Source organism: Bos grunniens, chromosome 26 (genome assembly GCF_055505025.1).
Source record: "Bos grunniens cultivar Pamir isolate PY7600 chromosome 26, Bosgru_T2T1.0, whole genome shotgun sequence".
NCBI lineage: Eukaryota > Metazoa > Chordata > Mammalia > Artiodactyla > Bovidae > Bos > Bos grunniens.
The window spans coordinates 12,107,800-12,126,844 of NC_141190.1; the positions used below are offsets into that span (position 1 = coordinate 12,107,800).

Genomic DNA, 19,045 nt, shown 5'->3' on the forward strand with positions numbered 1-19,045 from the left:
CGAACCCAGGTCTCCTTCACTGCAGGCGGATTCTTTATTGTTAAATGGAGTATTATCTATAAAAATTTTGAATCACTATGTTGTATACCTGAAGCTAATATTGTGACTCAACTGTTTTCCTTTTATTTATTTTTTTAAAATTATTATTATTATTATTTACTTTACAATATTGTATTGGTTTTGCCATACATCAACATGCATCTGCCATGGGTGCACACGTGTTCCCAATCCTGAACCCCCCTCCCACCTCCCTCCCCATATCATCCCTCTGGGTCATCGCAGTGCACCAGCCCCAAGCTTCCTGTATCCTGCATCGAACCTGGACTGGCGATTTGTTTCTTATATGATATTACACATGTTTCAATGCCATTCTCCCAAATAACCCCCCCCCCCCCACAGAGTCCAAAAGACTGTTCTATACATCTGTGTCTCTTTTGCTGTCTCACATACAGGGTTGTCGTTACCATCTTTCTATAGTTAAGAAAAATAAGTTACTTAATCGCTGACTCAACTTTCTTTCCCAGTACCTATGATTATGAAGCTCAAAGTAAATATAAATCACCCGGGATATACTGCCTGCACCAGCCCAAGTTCAGGGCACATGCTGAACGGTGGGCCCATTTCTTGTTATTTGCCCTTGACAGATTATAGGTATGGCACAATTTGATTATGATCAGAGTATAATAGACTTCATTTTTTGGAAAGATAAACATTACAACTCCTAGCCAAAACTTGTTACTTAAAACACATTCTGTTCAAAATATTGGTCACTTTAACTTTTGAAATGAGGAGTTTCTCAAGCTAATATTTTAGCTGAAGGGGTCATGGGATTTAGCCATTGCTATTCTATATAGAGAGAGACATTTCATACAGAATTCTATCAGGAATGATATAGAATTGTCATTTTTATTGACTTTCAATCAGTCTTTGGTTGTAAACAATAAGTTGCTTAAATCAATTCAAAATACCTCTCTCTCCTAACACTACTTAAACTCATAAAACATCTGAAAAATAGTATCCCATAAGACTCCAAGTGAGTAGGGTTGCTTCTTAATCAAATAGGCATGCTTTTTCAGTGAGACAAAGCATGGCTATGTCCTGACTTCCTTTCATTTTAATTAGTTTCTTATCATCTGATAGCACATTGGGATAAACATTCTTTTATATAAAGCTGCTATGTTTTCAATATTGTGATCTTAGTAGACAATGTAACATGCCATCTAATTATTATGGAGGAGAAAAACTACAGACTGTGTATCCTAAGATGAAAAATAATTTTTCATGGAAATAATATTTAATTAGTTCATATTTAATAATTTCACATAGCAAGTCACTTCACTCAGTGCTCGTGGCACATGTTTCTCATGAAAGAAATAGAAAATAACGTACCTTAAAATTAGGCATTCCATGAATGATATTTTTAAATGGTGGAGCAGTCACTTGACTATGTAATATTCTGGGATAAGCAATTTTGGCCATTCTATTTACAGTCTTATGGAATATAGATTGCTTTTTAGTCTGTGAAGTTTAGGTAGGGGATGCAGGTATAAAGATGACTAAAAACCCAACTTTCTACTCACATATTGCTCAAATCCCCTCTCTGAATGGAGGTGAGAGGTATATATCTTTGTTAGGCTTCTCGAGTTTCACAAAAGAATGTCAACTGATCCACTACTCAGCTTTAAGTTAAAACATATCATTTTGAATATAAGTGGCAAGAGCAAAGCGGCCAAGCCAGGTAATTGTCAAGGATTACAAATCTGAATTCTCTTGTGCTCTATTCGAACTCTTAGTCAAGAGAAAAATACTCATAGAGAAGGGCTCATAGGATAGACAATCTATTAAGTTCTCCAAATGAATGCTTCTCAATTTCTCTTAACAAGGAAGATAAAAGGATTTATTAAAAACAAGAACATAGCTATTTGTCACGTGGACAGACCAGGTGGGATGGATGTGGCTGTTAAGGACCATATTGTATTGGTTCTGTCTTTGAAGATGGAGTTGGTTTCCCTATCACAAAGTCACGTGGAGCACCATCACCCCCTGGGCAATAATTGTATTTCTAGTATCTATCGCCAAATACACGATGAGAAGATAAGCCTCTATGAATTCTGTGCTGAATTTAAGTATCTATATAATCATCTACATAGTCATGATAGTGTCTATACATATCTGAACATTGTTCATATATCAGTGAGTGAGACAATTATTTATGAAATAAATACATAGGCAATACTGGAAACTTTACAAAAACTTAAAGTTTCCCCAGGAATTTGTTGTGCAGAAATTAGAAGTCATAAGTAACCTATGTAAATTATGCTTTGTTATCACCGGATGAAAAACAATCTATTGGAGGGTGTTGAGTGCCTGGTTTGTCATATTACACAGTGCGAGGCCCCTTCAGTGAAATTTTTTGCTTTATTTATGAAAAATTATTGCTTTTCCCCCCTAATAGTTTATCTTTGGGAAGCAGAATCATATGATAGACTAAGAAAAAATTAACTGTTAGGAAAATTTTGAGGCAAATATGCCACTTCTTATAACTGGCAAATAGGACCTCATGAAAGGTCTCTTATGTCAACCTCATTTCTATCCTATTCCCTTGCCTTCTGTTCATCATCTACTTCTAATTTTTTATCTTGGTGTATCATATATCTTTGAATAAGATATCTTTGAAAAGATAATAAATCTTTTTTTGAATAGAGCTGGGTATCCATAAACAAAATTAAATGGCTGCTGTCTATGGGGTTGGCAAGTTGACACAGCATAAGGACAGAGGTATTCATATAAAAGGACAGAGGTTGATTCCTTTTGTAAGCTCTGTGAATATTGTGTTCAAAGTTTCTCTGCAAATCCTAGAAGCTCCGGCTTCCCTTACAATGTGGGTAGGTGTGGAATAGCTGCAAAAATTACCGGAGTGAGAGGAAATTCTGAGCTTTCATTCTCAGCTTTCGTGTTAACTAACAGTATTAATCAAGGCATTTGGGACATTGGTTCTTTTTTTTAAAGTTAGTTTATATTGGAGTATAGTTGCTTTACAATGTTTTGTTAGTTTCTACTGTACAGCATAATAAGTAAACCACATATATCTCCTCCCTTTTGGATTTTCTTTCCATTCAGGTGACCACAGAGCATCAGGTAGAGTTCCCTGTGCTATACAGTATGTTGTCATTAGCTACCCATTTTTTTTTTTTTTAGATAATCAAACTCTTTTTTTTTTCTTTTTTTCTTTTTTAACTTTACAATATTGTATTGGTTTTGCCATATATCAACATGAATCCACCACAGGTATACACGTGTTCCCCATCCTGAACCCTCCTCCCTCCTCCCTCCTCCCTCCCTGTACCATCCCTCTATGCAGTATCAATAGTGTATATGAGTCAATCTCAGCCTCCCACTTCGTCTCAATCCCTCTTCCCTCCTTGGTATCCATATTTGTTCTCTACTTCTGTGTCTCTATTTCTGCTTTGTAAATAAGATCATCTATACCATCTTTCTAGATTCCACATATATGTGTTAATAAACAATGTTTGTTTTTCTCTTTCTGACTTACTTCATTCTGTATGAAACTCTCTAGGTCCATCCATGTCTCTACAAATGATGTATTTTCATTCCTTTTTATGGCTGGTTAATATTCCACTATATATATGCACGACATCTTCTTTATCCATTCCTCTGTTGATGGACATTTAGGTTACTTCCATGTCCTAGAAAAATCCTCAGCAATATACTAGCACACCGAATCCAACAACACATTAAAAGGATTATAAACCTTGCTGGACGTTCATTGGACGGACTGATGTTGAAGCTGAAACTCCAATACTTTGGCCACCTGTTGCAAAGAGCTGATTCATTTGAAAAGACCCTGATGTTGGGAAAGATTGAGGGCAGGAGGAAAAGGGGACGAGAGAGGATGAGATGGTTGGATGCCATCACCGACTCAATGGACGTGGGTTTGGGTGGACTCTGGGAGTTGATGGACAGAGAGGCCTCGCGTGCTGTGGTTCATGGGGTTGCAAAGAGTCGGACATGACTGAGCGACTGAACTGAACTGAAACCTTGCATGATGAAGTGGGATTATCCCAGGGATGCAAGGATTCTTTAATATATACAAATTGATTCATGTGATGCCCCGTTTTAGCAAATTGAAGCATAAAACCCATATGATCATCTCAATAGGTGCAGAAAAAGCTTTTGACAAAATTCAATACCCATTTATGATTAAAAACCCTCCAGAAAGTGGGTAAAGAGGGAACCTACCTCAATATAATAAAGGCCATGTATAGCAAGCTCACAGCAAACATTATTGTCAATGGTGAAAAACTGAAAGTATTTCCTCTAAGATCAGGAATAAGACAAGGGTGTCCGCTCTTGCCACTAATTATTCAACATAGTCTTGGAAGCCCTAGCCATGGCAATCAGAGAAGAAAAAGAAAAAAAAGTCCAAATTGTAAAAGAATTAAAACTGTTACTGTTTGCCAATGAAATGATACTATACACAGAGAATCCTAAAGACGCTATCAGAAAACTGCTAGAGCTAATCAATTAGTTTAGTAAAGTTGCAAAATTAATACACAGAAATCTCTAGCATTCCTATACACAAACAATGAAAGATCAGAAAGGGAAATAAATGAGACAATCCCACTTACCATTGCAACAAAAAGAATAAACCTACCTAAGGTGGCATTATTTCTTTCAAGAGTCACGTGTTCATCAGCTCGTATTTCAGAACTTACTTCTTTCAAGAGTCACATGTCCATCAGCTCATAAATCAGAACTCAGTGCTTTCTGGTGACCAAGGAACTCTGTAAGACAAAGGCAGAGGTGGGTATGGCAGGGAATGGAGAGCCCGTGACCCACCTGAGACATGCCAACCTTTTTGGTACTCTGTGCCAGCTGAACAGTGGGGGTCAGATTTGCCCAGAGGCTGTCAGGTATTTTTGCCTTTTTTTTTTTTTTTCCCTTCTTATAACCCCTAGTCCCAGTGATCCTGCAGGGTCCCGCTGTTCTTGTCATTCTGTGGTGATAACTCCATTGTTCAGCACAATCCACCTCTTCCAGGCTGGGCAAGTGTGAAGAATGAAATGATAGCCGGGGTGTGAGCTGAAGTGAGAGGATCGCAGGCAGGGAGACAGGAGAAACCTTTTAAGAATTCAGTGACAGCCTCTGGCACCTGGTACCTGGGGCAGAGCTGCAGCTGCTTGGGGAATGGCAGCAGCTCACAGACCGACCTGACGGGAGGGGCGGGCTCTCCGTGCTGAGCTTGACTTTGGGCTGACCATGAATCTAAGAAGCAGAATCACAAATAGTGACAGGCGATAATAAATAACCATTTCCCAGCTTCCTTTTCTTCCCTCCCCTAGACCCTTAGGCATTCAGCCTACCTTCTGCTCCTTTTAACAGCTTTCTCATTATATTCCACCCATCACTCAAGTGCAGTTCAAATGCCAGTTCGTCCTCGGAGCCCTCCTGTCTCTGCAGCTGGAATTCTTTATGCTCTGGGTTTGGTTTGGATTTTACTGAGTGCAGATTGCATTCCACCAGGTGCTAGTATTATGACAATCTGTTGTCACCTGCTGGAATGTAAGCTGCTTTCTCTCTGGTTTTCTGTCTCCCTCTTGGCGCCTAGAAGAGTGCCTTGTCAAAGCAGATGTCCAGGAAATGAAGTATGAAAGCCCAGAGTTTAGGCTCTGTGGCCAGAAACACAGACTCAGTCTGGGCTGCTGGACCCATTAGCTTTATGACTTTGGATGAATTAGCAACCTCTCCAGGCCTCAGAATCCCATGGACAGAGGAGACTGGCAGGCTACAGTTCATGGAGTTGCAAGAGTTGGACATAACTTAGTGACTAAACCACCGCCACCACCAAACCTCAGTGTTTATCATTAGTTCAGTTTGTCTTCTTGCTTGTGTTTAGGATTATACGGTTAATTCATGTACACTTCTCAGCATAATAATATCTTGTGTCTGGATAAATGTTACAAAACAATGTTGCTACATGTTGCAGTCTATGCCCTCTGTAGCCACGTTCCTTTTTTTATTATCTGAAAAATGAATTTGTGTGTGTTGATGAAAAACAGGGCTCTGTGGATGATGGCTTTATGATGGACCAGAAATGAATTGACAAAAAAAAAAAAAAAAAGGAAAACAAGGATTTGACATCTTAGACTTGGAGGAATAGGAGAAAAAGTGACTGATGTTGGAAAGCTGAAATTGCAAACTAATTATAAAGAGAAGGCCTGAGGGAAACAGAATAAATTTAATTAAGAGGCGCAGTTGGATCAGCTGTCCAGAATGACACATTTATTAAACAAAAGAGGAAAAAGTCCAAAGTAAAGTTGAGGCAAAAACTGAGAAAAATTCAAAGGGAAGGTCTGCTTGTGGAATCTGTCCTAGGGCTGGGGTGGAGGGGGACCAGGGAGTTCCTCCAGAGGGATACCTGAGGGTTGAATAACCATTTAAAGGCTGGAGGCGGTGCCTGGGACAGGAGTTCACACCAAGTCTCACCAGAAAAGCCCAGGCATCCTTAATGCTCAGGAAAGTGGGGTCCTATCTTCTATGAGAGAGAGAGAAGCTCAAACTGCAAAGTCTGGCTTACCTGTTAAAATATGCTGAGCGCAAGTTGGTGACAGCTATGGACTAATAATCTCCCACTTTCCCTAGAGTCAAGAATTTCAGTATTCTGTGTAATTTTGCAAGTTGATCCTTATATCTAAAGTACCTGTGAAATAAGTGAACTAAGGTTGTATGTAATACTTCCCTGGTGGCTCAGATATTAAAGAATTCGTCTGCAACTTGGGAGACCAGGTTCGATCCCAGGTGGGGAAGATCCCCTTAAGAAGAGCATGGCATCCCACTCTAGTGTTCTTGCCTGGAGAATCCCCATGGACAGAGGAGCCTGGCGGGCTACACTCCATGAGGTTGCAAAGGGTAGGACACGACCAAGTGACCAAGAACAGCACAGCACAAGGTTGTAATAATGGAAGGATTTGGAAGTTGCTTGAAGTTTCATATGAAGCCAAATAATTAGAGGTTGTTTGTTGAGCATGGAATTAAGCTATCATATTTCATTAATTCTAAGACATATATGAAAATGAAGATCATGGAATCCGGTCCCATCACTTCATGGGAAATAGATGGGGAAACAGTGGAAACAGGGTCAGATTTTATTTTTCTGGGCTCCAAAATCACTACAGATGGTGACTGCAGCCATGAAATTAAAAGACGCTTACTCCTTGGAAGGAAAGTTATGACCAACCTAGATAGCATATTGAAAAGCAGAGACATTACTTTGCCAACAAAGGTTCGTCTAGTCAAGGCTATGGTTTTTCCTGTGGTCATGTATGGATGTGAGAGTTGGACTGTGAAGAAGGCTGAGCGCTGAAGAATTGATGCTTTTGAACTGTGGTGTTGGGGAAGACTCTTGAGAGTCCCTTGGACTGCAAGGAGATCCAACCAGTCCATTCTGAAGGAGATCAGCCCTGGGATTTCTTTGGAAGGAATGATGCTAAAGCTGAAACTCCAGTACTTTGGCCACCTCATGTGAAGAGTTGACTCATTGGAAAAGACTCTGATGCTAGGAGGGATCGGGGGCAGGAGGAGAAGGGGACGACAGAGGATGAGATGTCTGGATGGCATCACTGACTCGAAGGACGTGAGTCTGAGTGAACTCTGGGAGTTGGTGATGGACAGGGAGGCCTGGCGTGCTGCGATTCACGGGGTCGCAAAGAGTCAGACACGACTGAGCGACTGATCTGATCTGATCTGATCTGAAGACATATATGATCACATTTTAATATCCAAAATTATGCTATGTAATAAATAATTGTATCTTACAATTGTGCTGGCCAGGTAGCAATAGAGATGTGGCTTGTTAAAATCTGCATATGCATAAAGTAAAAAGTGTCAGCATCAAAACATGCAAAATGGGTCAACACCTGGGAAAAAAATCTGGAGAGAAATGTGACTAACTCTTTTAAGAAACATGAATTCGCCATGACATGATGGCACAGAGCATGGAAAAGAATATCAGTGACTCTTCCTACCCAGAAAGTAATTAGAAAGATTCAGGTTTGTATTGTGAAGAAATTCCAAAGGGGGTTTTTATTTCATTTATAGTTCAGTGTATGTGTATAGAAGATAAAAATGCCTCAATCAGTTTCTAACAGCTGAGACTCAACAAGAAGCTAATTTACACATGGAATAGGGAAACATAGGGATAGTGAGATATAGGGCTATGACCTGGGAATAGTAACATTGCCATCGCAAAGCAAAGGGTTGGAGGTGTGCTCCTAGAAGTCAGGGTGAGAGAGTTGCAAGACAGGATCCGAGGGTGACTGTAAAAGGAGGAGGGATACAACAAGCCCAAGTAACCCTACAGGGAGACAGTTGGGGGATCAACGTCCACTGCCAGCCCCCATACCCTCATCCTCTGATTTCTTGGAGGAATTTGATCTCTTGGTCAAACACAAGGCAGAAGTAAGACGATCCATTTATGTAAACTACCAGTTTTCAAGTTTTTTGGTCTCAGAACTCTATTATACTCTTAAAAATTATGGAGGACCCCAAAGAACTTCTGTTTCCATAGCTTATATCCATTGATACGTACCACATTAGAAATAAAAGCTAAGAAACTAAAAAAAAAAAAAAAAGTTGAATTAAAAAGTAATAAATCCATTGCATGTTAATAAAGAAACATTTCAATGAAAACAACTATGTGTTTCAAAAGCTAGTAAGTAGGTGGCATTGTTTTACATTTTGGAGAATTACTAATGTTTGGCTTCATGGAGGACAACTGGATTTTCATATTGATTTCTATATTTAAAATGTGGTGACATACCACTTTGGTTGAAGTGCATGAAAAAAAAAGCTTCATACCTACATGCAGTTAGAAAAGGAGGCTTTTAAATATGTCTTCCAAAAATCATGTATATTCTCCTTTAATAATGCACCAAAGCTCAACAAGTAGTTTCTTAAAGGTTAGTGCAATATGGAATCTGAAATTATACCAATGAACTTTGTGTACTTGGTGACATTAAAATCTATTGGTCTGTATTGAACTTTGAATATACATTTTACCCATGCATGATTGTGTAGTTTTATGCCTTGGTCATTTGGAAAATATCGGTTTAGTGAATTATGCAAATCTACTACATATTGACACACTTGAATATACAATATAAAAAAAATCAGTTTTGTTAACAGCACCTCCAATCTCATCAGAAAAATTTTTAAGCTTTGGGAAACTGTCAGTCTCATTGGAGCGAATATAAGTTTCAAAAATTCTAATATTTGCTTAAAAGCTCAAATTGTATCATTGGCAACAAATACAATGGTTTCTCTCAAAATGACAGATTCACTTGTGTTATTTTTGAGAAGATACCTGCCAAAAGCCAATTCCGAATACCTATAGTTTATCTGTTAGTCTTATTTCCAAATGGTGCTCCATGAGCAAAGCAGATATTCAGCCTGCAGTTTAAACAATCCTGTCAACGCGTTTCTTGGAAATAACCATCATGCTTGGGTGTACAGTAGAAGAATGCTTTCTGCATACTCCTCTCTCATTACGTGGAATATTAAAAAGATATGGACGCAAAAGATGTGAGTGAATGAAATTAATACTGTTTTTGCTGCTTTGTCATGGGCATTCTTAAATGAAGCTGGCATTTCTTTAAGAATTGAGAGTGCTGAGTGAGTGGAGAATGCGGTGTGAATGTGAAAGTCACTCAGTCGTGTCCAACTCTTTGCAACCCCATGGGGTGTAGCCCGCCAGGCTCCTCTGTCCATGGGATTCTCCAGGCAGGAATACTGGAGTGGGTTGCCATGCCCTCCTCCAGGGGAACTTCCCGACCCAGGGATCGAACCCAGGTCTCCAGCATTGCAGGCAGATTCTTTACCGTCTGAGCCACCAGGGAAGCTGGAAGAACACAATGACTACCAGCAAGTGGGTGCCCTGCCTTGATTCCTGCTAAGGCAACAGCAGTTTTATCCACCTTTGCTTTTGCACCATTGGTTCGCATGGCAGCACAGTGAAAAAGGCAAGTACTGTCTTAGTATTCTTGTAGTTTTGACTTGTGTACCTCGTGAAAAAGTCCTGTAGAAACCCAGGGATTTGAGGACTGTACCTTGAGGACTGCTGAGGTGGCCCCTGCAGATCAGTCTCCTGGGTCAGAAGGCCGAATGGAGAAAGGTGGGGAGAAGATTTGAGGGTGGTGGACAATAGGAAGCTGTACAAAGTAAAGCCTTAATCAGCACTCTGCTTTAGGATAAAATAAAGACACATCTCAGTCACACGATGACTTGATCTTTGGTTTCTAGGAGTTTGCAGTTTAGGAGCAGGGATAAGTCAAGTGTACAGGTAAACAATAGCAATTCAATAGTGGATGGGATCAAGATGGTAGAGTAGGAGGGTTTGGACCTCCCCTGCCCCACAAACACATCACAGATAAATCCACAAGTGGGACAGTTTTCACAGAAAATCAGCTAGAAACTGACAGAAGATCTCTTCCACAACCAATCTTGCAAGAAAGATCCTCATAGAACCAGGTAGGATCAAAACAAGGCTTTACGATGGGATTGGCATCACTGGGAGGGATCTGTGAATGTAGGGGGTTCCCTACTGGCAGGCGCTTGGCCTGTGAAGCCCCGCTGTAGACTGAAACAGGTTAGAGGTGCCACGGGAGCCTGGACTCTGTGTGCTCCTCTGCTAGCTTGCTAGCACTCGGGGCAGAGAGAGACCAGTGCCGATGGCTGCCACCTAGCTTTACTACCTAGCCTGAAACAAGAGTCAGGCGCGGGTGCTAATATGCGTAGCAGCTTGGTGCCGAAACCTGGGCAGACAGACCCTAGGAAGGGACTTGGTCTAGCTGCACAGAGACAGACCAGAGGGCCTGGGTTATGGCCAGGCTGACCTTCTGAGCCTCTTGTCAGGGTGCCTACAGGGGGCTCCCCAGGTGGCACAGTGCCAAAGAATCTGCCTGCCAAAGCAGGAGATACCAGAGATGTGGGTTTGATTTTTGGATCACGAAGATCCGCTGGAGAAGGAAATAGTAACCCACTCCAATATTCTTGCCTGGGAAGTCCCATGGACAGAGGAGCCTGGCAGGCTACAATCCATGGGGTCGCAAAGAGTGGGACATGACTGGGCATACACACACAACAACTATAGTTGGGCACAACTCTTGAAGTGGTGGACCATGTGCACACGCACACAGCTGGGGGCGGGCTGACCTGTGAGCCCATCATCAGTACTCACAGCCTTGGAGCAGGAGGGCAGATCCAAGGGCGGGTCAGCCAGCTGTAGATTTTGTTGCCATGTATACTGGCTGGTAGACAGCATCATAGATTTGCACCATTCCAGTGGAAAGCCCCTGGGGAGGAGTATGCAGGGGTTCCTCACCCAGTTCGAGTGCTCTGGTTCCTTCTCCCTCACACAGCTGCTTAGAACCAGAACTGGGGCAGACAGGTCTCAGGAAAGCCCTAACACAAAGGCTAACACAGGTAACCCTAACACAGGTAACAGCAAAGCCACCTTGATTCCTGCCCGCACAGTGCCCTCGGCTCTAGTGCTAGCCTAGAAGCAGGTCTTGAATGAACACATAGAGAAAGGGACATGACCTTGGGCTGCTTCTGGGCAGAACCTCAGAGGCATGCACAGGTGGTCATTTCACTGTGACCACATGTGCATCACGTGCTTCAGCTTATCCTTCCCGGAGACAAAGCACACACTTAAGCACAAGGGATCCTTTATTGAACCCGACCCTCCGGGTTTCTACTCCAACAATTGGAGAGCAGACCCCACCAATGACAGGGCTGTGACATCCATGGGGCAAAGCATAGGCCCTTCCCAACGTCTAGTGCAGTCTCTGGACACCACACCATCGGTCACATCTCCTATCGGGGGGAAACAGCCAGCATACTCTGAGGAAAGATGTGGCAGGCATCCATACCAAAAATACTGGACTCACACCGTCTACAAGGAGACGATCCTACATAATAGCAGCCCTTCAGGACCACAGTAGGTAACTGTTCCTCCTAAATTCATAGAGACAAAGTTAAGATGAAAAAGCAGAGAAACTACTTCCAATGAAAAGAACAAGAGAAATTCCCCCAAAGAGCAAATAATGAAAATGACCTTGCCAGTCTACTAGACCCTGAGTTCAGAAGGGAGGTAATAATCTTTCTTAATTCCTATAGTACTTTATTGATAGAAATTCAGATCACTGTAACAAGGAACTAGAAACTATAAAAAGGAGCCAATCAAAATTAGACAACTCAATTGCTGAGATTAAAAACCAAACTAGAAGCAATGAACAGCAGACTAAATAATGCAGAAGAGCAAATTAACTGATCTGGAAGTTAGAATAATGGAAATCACCCAATTAGAACAACAAAGACAAATAAAAAAAAAAGCAACATACGAGATCTATGAGATAATATAAAATGTACCAACCTATGCATACATAATAGGGGTTTCAGAAGGAAGAAAGAGAAGGGGATTAAAAATTGATTTGAAGAAATTATGTCTGAAAATTTCCCATACCCAAAGAAGAATACAGTATCCTGGTATAGCCACCACAGAGGGTCCGAAACAAGATGAACCCAAACAGACCCACATCAAGACATATTAGACCATCTCTACATTTGAACATTCAAGTTGTCAACCTTCAAAGATGTCAACATGTGTTTTATCAACGTGGGATGTGAGTGAAATTAAGCTATTGCTAACCATCCTTCAAGCTCTACCATCTCCCACTTCCTCTCCCTCCGCCAGTCAGTAACCCTTCTTTGCCTGTTCACTTGATGCCAGTGCCTATATGCCAACTGTTGGACTGTATTACTATACTGTTTCAAGGTACTATACTGTAAGAATAAAAATGCCTTTATTTTTGTGTTTGTTTTTTTATGTATTATTTGTGTGAAAAGTATTATAAACCTATCATGCTGCTAAGTCGCTTCAGTCGTGTCCGACTCTGTGCGACCCTGTAGATGGCAGCCCACCATGCTTCCCCGTCCCTGAAATTCTCCAGGCAAGAACACTGGAGTGGGCTTCCATTTCCTTCTCCAATGCATGAAAGTGAAAAGTGAAAGGGAAGTCACTCAGTCATGTCCGACTCTTAGCGACCCCATGGACTTCAGCCCACCAGGTTCCTCCGTCCATGGGATTTTCCAGGCAAGAGTACTGGAGTGAGGTGCCATTGCCTTCTCTGATAAACCTATCATAGTATAGTACTATAAAGCCAATCATGTTAGCTAGGTAACTAGGCTAACTTTGCTGGACTTGAACAAATTAGACTTACGAACACAGTTTCAGAACATAACTCATTCATGTGTGGGGGACTAACTGTATTTAAATGGCAAAAGTTAAAGATTCTAAGGGCAATAAGAGAGAAACAAAGTCAATTACAAGGGAATTCCCATAAGGCTATCAACTGAGTTCTTTGTAAAAACTTTGTAGGGCAGAAGGGGTTGCATGAAATGTTCAAAGTCCTGAAAAGGAAAAGCCTGAAACCTAGGATACTCTTCCAGCAATATTATCATTTAAAACAGGAGAGATAAAGACTTTCTCAGACAAGCAAAAACTAAAAGATGAATACTAAATAGTAGACCTAATGTAAAAGAAATATTGCAAGGTCTTCTCCAAATAGAAACTTTTTGCAGCAAAGGAATCCATCAACAGAATGAAAAGACAGCCTATGAAACTGGAGAAAATGTTTGCAAAGGGTGAGATAAACAAGGTGTTAGTTTACAAAATATACTAACAGTTCATACAATTCAATATAAAAGAAAAGAAAGAAAAAACCCACCCCAATCAAAAAAATGGGCAGAATGGGGTGGGGAGATAGGGATACGCTTGGAATTTGGGGTTAATAGACTCAAACTATCAAAGCATTCCATTTAGAATGGATTAACAGCAAAGTCCTAGTATATAGCACAAGGACCTATATCCAGTTTTCTGGGATAAACCATAATGGAAAAGAATATAAAAAAGAATGTATATATCTGTATGACTGAGCCATTTAGCTGTACAGCAGAGACTGGCATGGTATTGTAAATCAGTCATACCTCAATTTAAAAAAAAAAAAAAAGGAAAAATGTGCAGAAGACCTAAATAGACATCTCTTGAAAGAAAACATACAGATGACTAACAGGCACATTAAAAGATGCTCAACATTAATAATTATTAGAGAAATGCAAATCAAAACCACAATGAAGTATCACTTCCTACCAATCAGAATGGTTATCACCAAAATGTCTACAAATAATAAATGCTGGAGAGAGTGTGGGAGAAAAGGGAACACTCTCACACTGCTGATGGGAATGTAAAGTGGTGCAACCCCTATGGAAAACAGTATGGAGTTTCCTTAAAAATTAAAAAAAGAGCAACCAAATGATCTAGCAATTCCACTTCTGGGCATATATCTAGAAAAGATGAAAACTCTAATTTGAAAAGATACATGCACCCCAGTATTCATAGCAGCAGAATTCATAATTGCTAAGACATGGAAACGTCCCAACTGCCCATCATCAGACAACTGGTTTAAGAAGATGTGATATATAATTGAATATATACAAAAGAATATTGTGTATATATATATACAATTATATATATTGTCTATATAATTGATATACACAAAAGAATGTAATACTGCCATTGGCAGCAACCTGGATGGACTTAGAGAATATTATGCTTAGTGAAATGTCAGAGAAAGACAAACATTGTATGATATCTGGAATCTAAAGAATAATACAAGCACTTTGCTGGTGGTTCAGTGGTTTAGACTCAGTGTTTCCACTGTAGGAGGTGGTTAGGTCCCTGCTAGGGAAGTAAGATCCCACATGCCACATGGCCAAATAAAGGCATCTTAAATAAATAAGAACAAAAAATAATACAAATGAATCTATACACAAAACAGAAATAGATTCACTGACATAGAAAACAAAGTTATGGTTACCAAAGGGGAAAGGGTGTGGGCAACAGATAAATTAGGATTTGGGGATTAACAGGTACAGATTATCATACATGAAATAGATAAGCAACAAGAATTTACTGTATAGTACAGGGAACTACAGGGAATAGATGGGGAAACAGTGGAAACAGTGTCAGACTTCATTTTGGGGGGCTCCAAAATCACTGCAGATGGTGACTGCAGCCATGAAATTAAAAGACGCTTACTCCTTGGAAGGAAAGTTATGTCCAACCTAGATAGTATATTCAAAAGCAGAGACATTACTTTGCCAACAAAGGTCCGTCTAGTCAGGCTATGGTTTTTCTTGTGGTCATGTATGGATGTGAGAGTTGGACTGTGAAGAAGGCTGAGCGCTGAAGAATTGATGCTTTTGAACTCTTGAGAGTGCCTTGGACTGCAAGGAGATCCAACCAGTCCATTCTGAAGGAGATCAGCCCTGGGATTTCTTTGGAGGGAATGATGCTGAAGCTGAAACTCCAGTGCTTTGGCCACCTCATGCGAAGAGTTGACTCATTGGAAAAGACTCTGATGCTGGGAGGGATTGGGGGCAGGAGGAGAAGGGGACGACAGAGGATGAGATGTCTGGATGGCATCACTGACTCGATGGACATGAATCTGAGTGAACTCCGGGAGTTGGTGATGGACAGGGAGGCCCGGTGTGCTGCGATTCATGGGGTCACAAAGAGTCGGACAAGACTGAGCAACTGAACTGCACTGAATTGACAGGGAACTACATTCAATCTTATAATAACCTATAACAGAAAATAATCTGAAAAAATATATAACCAAATCACTTTGCTGTATACCTGAAACTAACACAATATTTTTAAATCAACTATACTTCAATTAAAAAAAAAAACCTCAAAAAGTGTGGTAGCATAGTGTAATTGTAGCTTGATTTTTTTTAGCAGTATATAACATAAAATACATCTTTGAATTGACTCCATAAGTCTCACATCTATGAAGTATCATAAGTGGAGAGAATCAAATGAATTACGTGTTGGAGTGACCTGACACATCTCTTTCCACATATCCGTGTATTTTAGAAACACTTGGCTTTCTGGTCTTCCATTGTTTATGAATCTCCTTTCTGAGAGACACATTTTATCTCCTAAACTTACGAATGCACAAATGAATGGGTGAATGAATAAATATGAGTGGCCTACAAGTCACTGTGCCTCCTTCAAAGGACTTTGCCTGTCCACTCTGGTAGGATGATTTTGTACTTTAATGTTCATAGGGCAGTTTTTTTTTTAATGTTCAATTTCCTTTCACCTTTGAAGAGGAAGAATCATTTTACTGTCACCCTTACTCCTTGCCCACTATGCTATGGACATAATAAAGAAATGAGACTGATGGATGCACGATGCTGCCATCAGTCACTCTTCCATGAATGCCCAGCCAGACTTTCTCCAGTCATGACTCAAGAAGAAAGTAATGTTATCTGCAAACTGCAGTCTCTTGAGTTTACATTTGCAAGGGAAATTGTAACCTAGGAACAATCCTTTATTTCGAGGGGATTAGAGCTTCAGCTGATATTGGACTCTCTTATTTGTTTCTATAAATTTTTAACAGCTTGAAATGGCATTAAATTCTGCAGAGAGCACAATATAATGCCACTAATCCTGTTGATCTTACATTGCTTTACAGAGGCGAGAACTGCAATAAATCCTTTTATGTGTAAATCAGAAGAGATGTTAGCCATTTCTCTGCAAGGACATATCTTGTTACTAGAGTTGGATAAGTTAGAACTCAAGTATTAAACCTGAAATGTCTTTTCTCGTTCCCTTTGCTAGTCCACCAATTCTCTTCCTTCTCCCATTCCCCCTTCCCCAAATAATTGAACCTTTCTTATACCTATCTATCATCCATTTATCTATCCATCACGTGCAAAATCTCAGTGTCTGACTATTCTGCCATAGGACACATTTCTGCAAAGCATTGTGACATGCTTTTTGAAGGCTCACAGTAAGACTTGATTTTTAAGATCTTGCTGTCTAGTGGGAGGGATAAGTCAAGTGCACATGTAACAGAAACTTAAGGTTGGATTTGGCAGGATATGGATTTGAGAGGATAGTGGTTAAGGGCAAGGACTCAGCAGATGGAATCTATGCTTGTCTCTGTTACATGCATGTGTGCCTGCTAAGTTACTCAGTGGTGTCCAACTCTTTGTGACCCTATAGGCTGTAGCCGTCTAGGCTCCTCTGTTCACGGGATTCTCCAGGCAAGAATACTGGAGTGGATTGCCGTGCCCTCCTCAGGGGATCTACCTGACCCAGAGATTGAACCCACGTCTCTTACATCTCCTGCATTGGCAGGTGGGTTTTTTTTGTTTGTTTTTTTTTTTTTTTTTACCACTAGTGCTACCTGGGAAGCCCTTCCTACCCATACTTCCCCAGGCAAATCCTTTGATGTATCTGAACCTCAGGATTCCTCATCTGCCTTGTCAACCACATAGGACTGTTGTGATGATTAAAGAAACGTAAGTATTTACCACAATGCTATTTATTCCTATAAATAATATTATAATCTGTGCTCAAGAGGTATATAGTGTGTGTTAGCTGCTCAGTCGTGTCTGATTCTTTGTGACATGGACTGTAGCCCGCCAGGATCCTCTGTCCATAGGATTCTTCAGGCAAGATTACTGGAGTGGGTAGCCATTTCCTTCTCCAGGGGATCTTCCTGATCCAGGGATCAAACCCGGGTTTCCTGTATTGAAAGCAGATTCTTTACTGTCTGAGCCACCAGGGAAGTCCCATGTTAGTTGCTCAGCTGTGTCTGACTCTTTGTGATGGCATGGACTAAGCAATAACCAAGCTGACCCTTACGTTATTATTAATAGTTGATTTACTTAGCCACCAATAAAAACATATCAAATTTGGTTTTTCTTTTGTGTAGCTTTCAGAAATAAAGCTAGCCCAAAGGCCCTGAGCTGTCACTAGCATTAAAGTAGTTTCTTAACACAGATGGTTAAGGCTATCCCAGAGAAAAGATGCTCCTGGAATTGTCTTTCTTATGGTAGACATATGTTGCGGTAAACCACCTGTGCCATTCAATGAATCCCTACTCTTAAAAGCAATGACACCCAAATGTGTTACTGTCCCAGAGCTGGATTTGTCCAGAACAAAGATAGTCATGTATGACATAGGTCATCATATTTGCTCTGCTCGGTCCGGTACAAATCAGCCCCGCTGCCTTCAGCCAGCGGTAAGTTTGCAAGCCATGCTTGGTGTCTCCCATACGCTATTATACTCACTTGAATCCCAACACTTTCTATATTGCAGCACTTTTGTCCCCATTCCAACATAGTCATCAATGATCCATACATTTCCTGGGAAAGAAAGAACCACAGTTTCTAGAACTTCAGAGGAGCAGAGGAGACCAACCTATTTCGAGACTTTGGCAGTCTGGAATTCCCACTGGACGAGAGGAACAACGGAGGAAAATGTAACAGCCTAGAATCAGAACCTCAGCGTGACTTCTGGCCCCACTTCTGATTTACTCTGTTGACTGAACGAATTACCAAGACTTTCGGGGCCTCAAGTGAATGTATTCTCTACATAGTAAATGTATTATGCTAAATAATCTAAGCTTATTGCATTCACCAGTTCATCCATTTAATATTTATAAAGTACTTGATTCTGCACTGTGCAGAATACAAGACATTTCTATTATATAAGATCTAGGCACAGGCACACACTGACTCCATTACTCAGAATGTGATAGGAGCTGCAAATAAAGATACAAAATGGTGAGGGACTGTAGCTGTTCTATTGTGGGTCTCTAAGCTACTTCTCTTGCCTAGAAAATCCCATGGACGGAGGAGCCTGGTAGGCTGCAGTCCATGGGGTCGCTAAGAGTCGGACACAACTGAGCGACTTCACTTTCACTTTTCACCTTCATGCATTGGAGAAGGAAATGGCAACCCACTCCAGTGTTCTTGCCTGGAGAATCCCAGGGACGGGGGAGCCTGGTGGGCTGCCGTCTATGGAGTTGCACAGAGTTGGGCACGACTGAAGCGACTTAGCAGCAAGCTACTTCTCAGTTCTAACCATAGGGCCAGATCTGTCATTGGT

At 40.8% G+C, this 19,045-nt stretch overlaps 1 long non-coding RNA gene across 3 annotated transcripts in view; it reads left to right on the forward strand.

Annotated features, from left to right (window-relative positions):
* LOC147344023 (uncharacterized) overlaps window positions 1-18,559 on the forward strand; it is a 243,916-nt gene extending 225,357 nt beyond the window's left edge. For all 3 annotated transcript variants that reach the window (XR_015155594.1, XR_015155592.1, XR_015155593.1), the window contains 2 exons: window positions 17,153-17,287; window positions 18,254-18,559. This is a non-coding gene — a long non-coding RNA (uncharacterized LOC147344023). The remainder of the gene's footprint in view (window positions 1-17,152; window positions 17,288-18,253) is intronic.
* The last annotated feature ends 486 nt before the right edge of the window (window positions 18,560-19,045 follow it).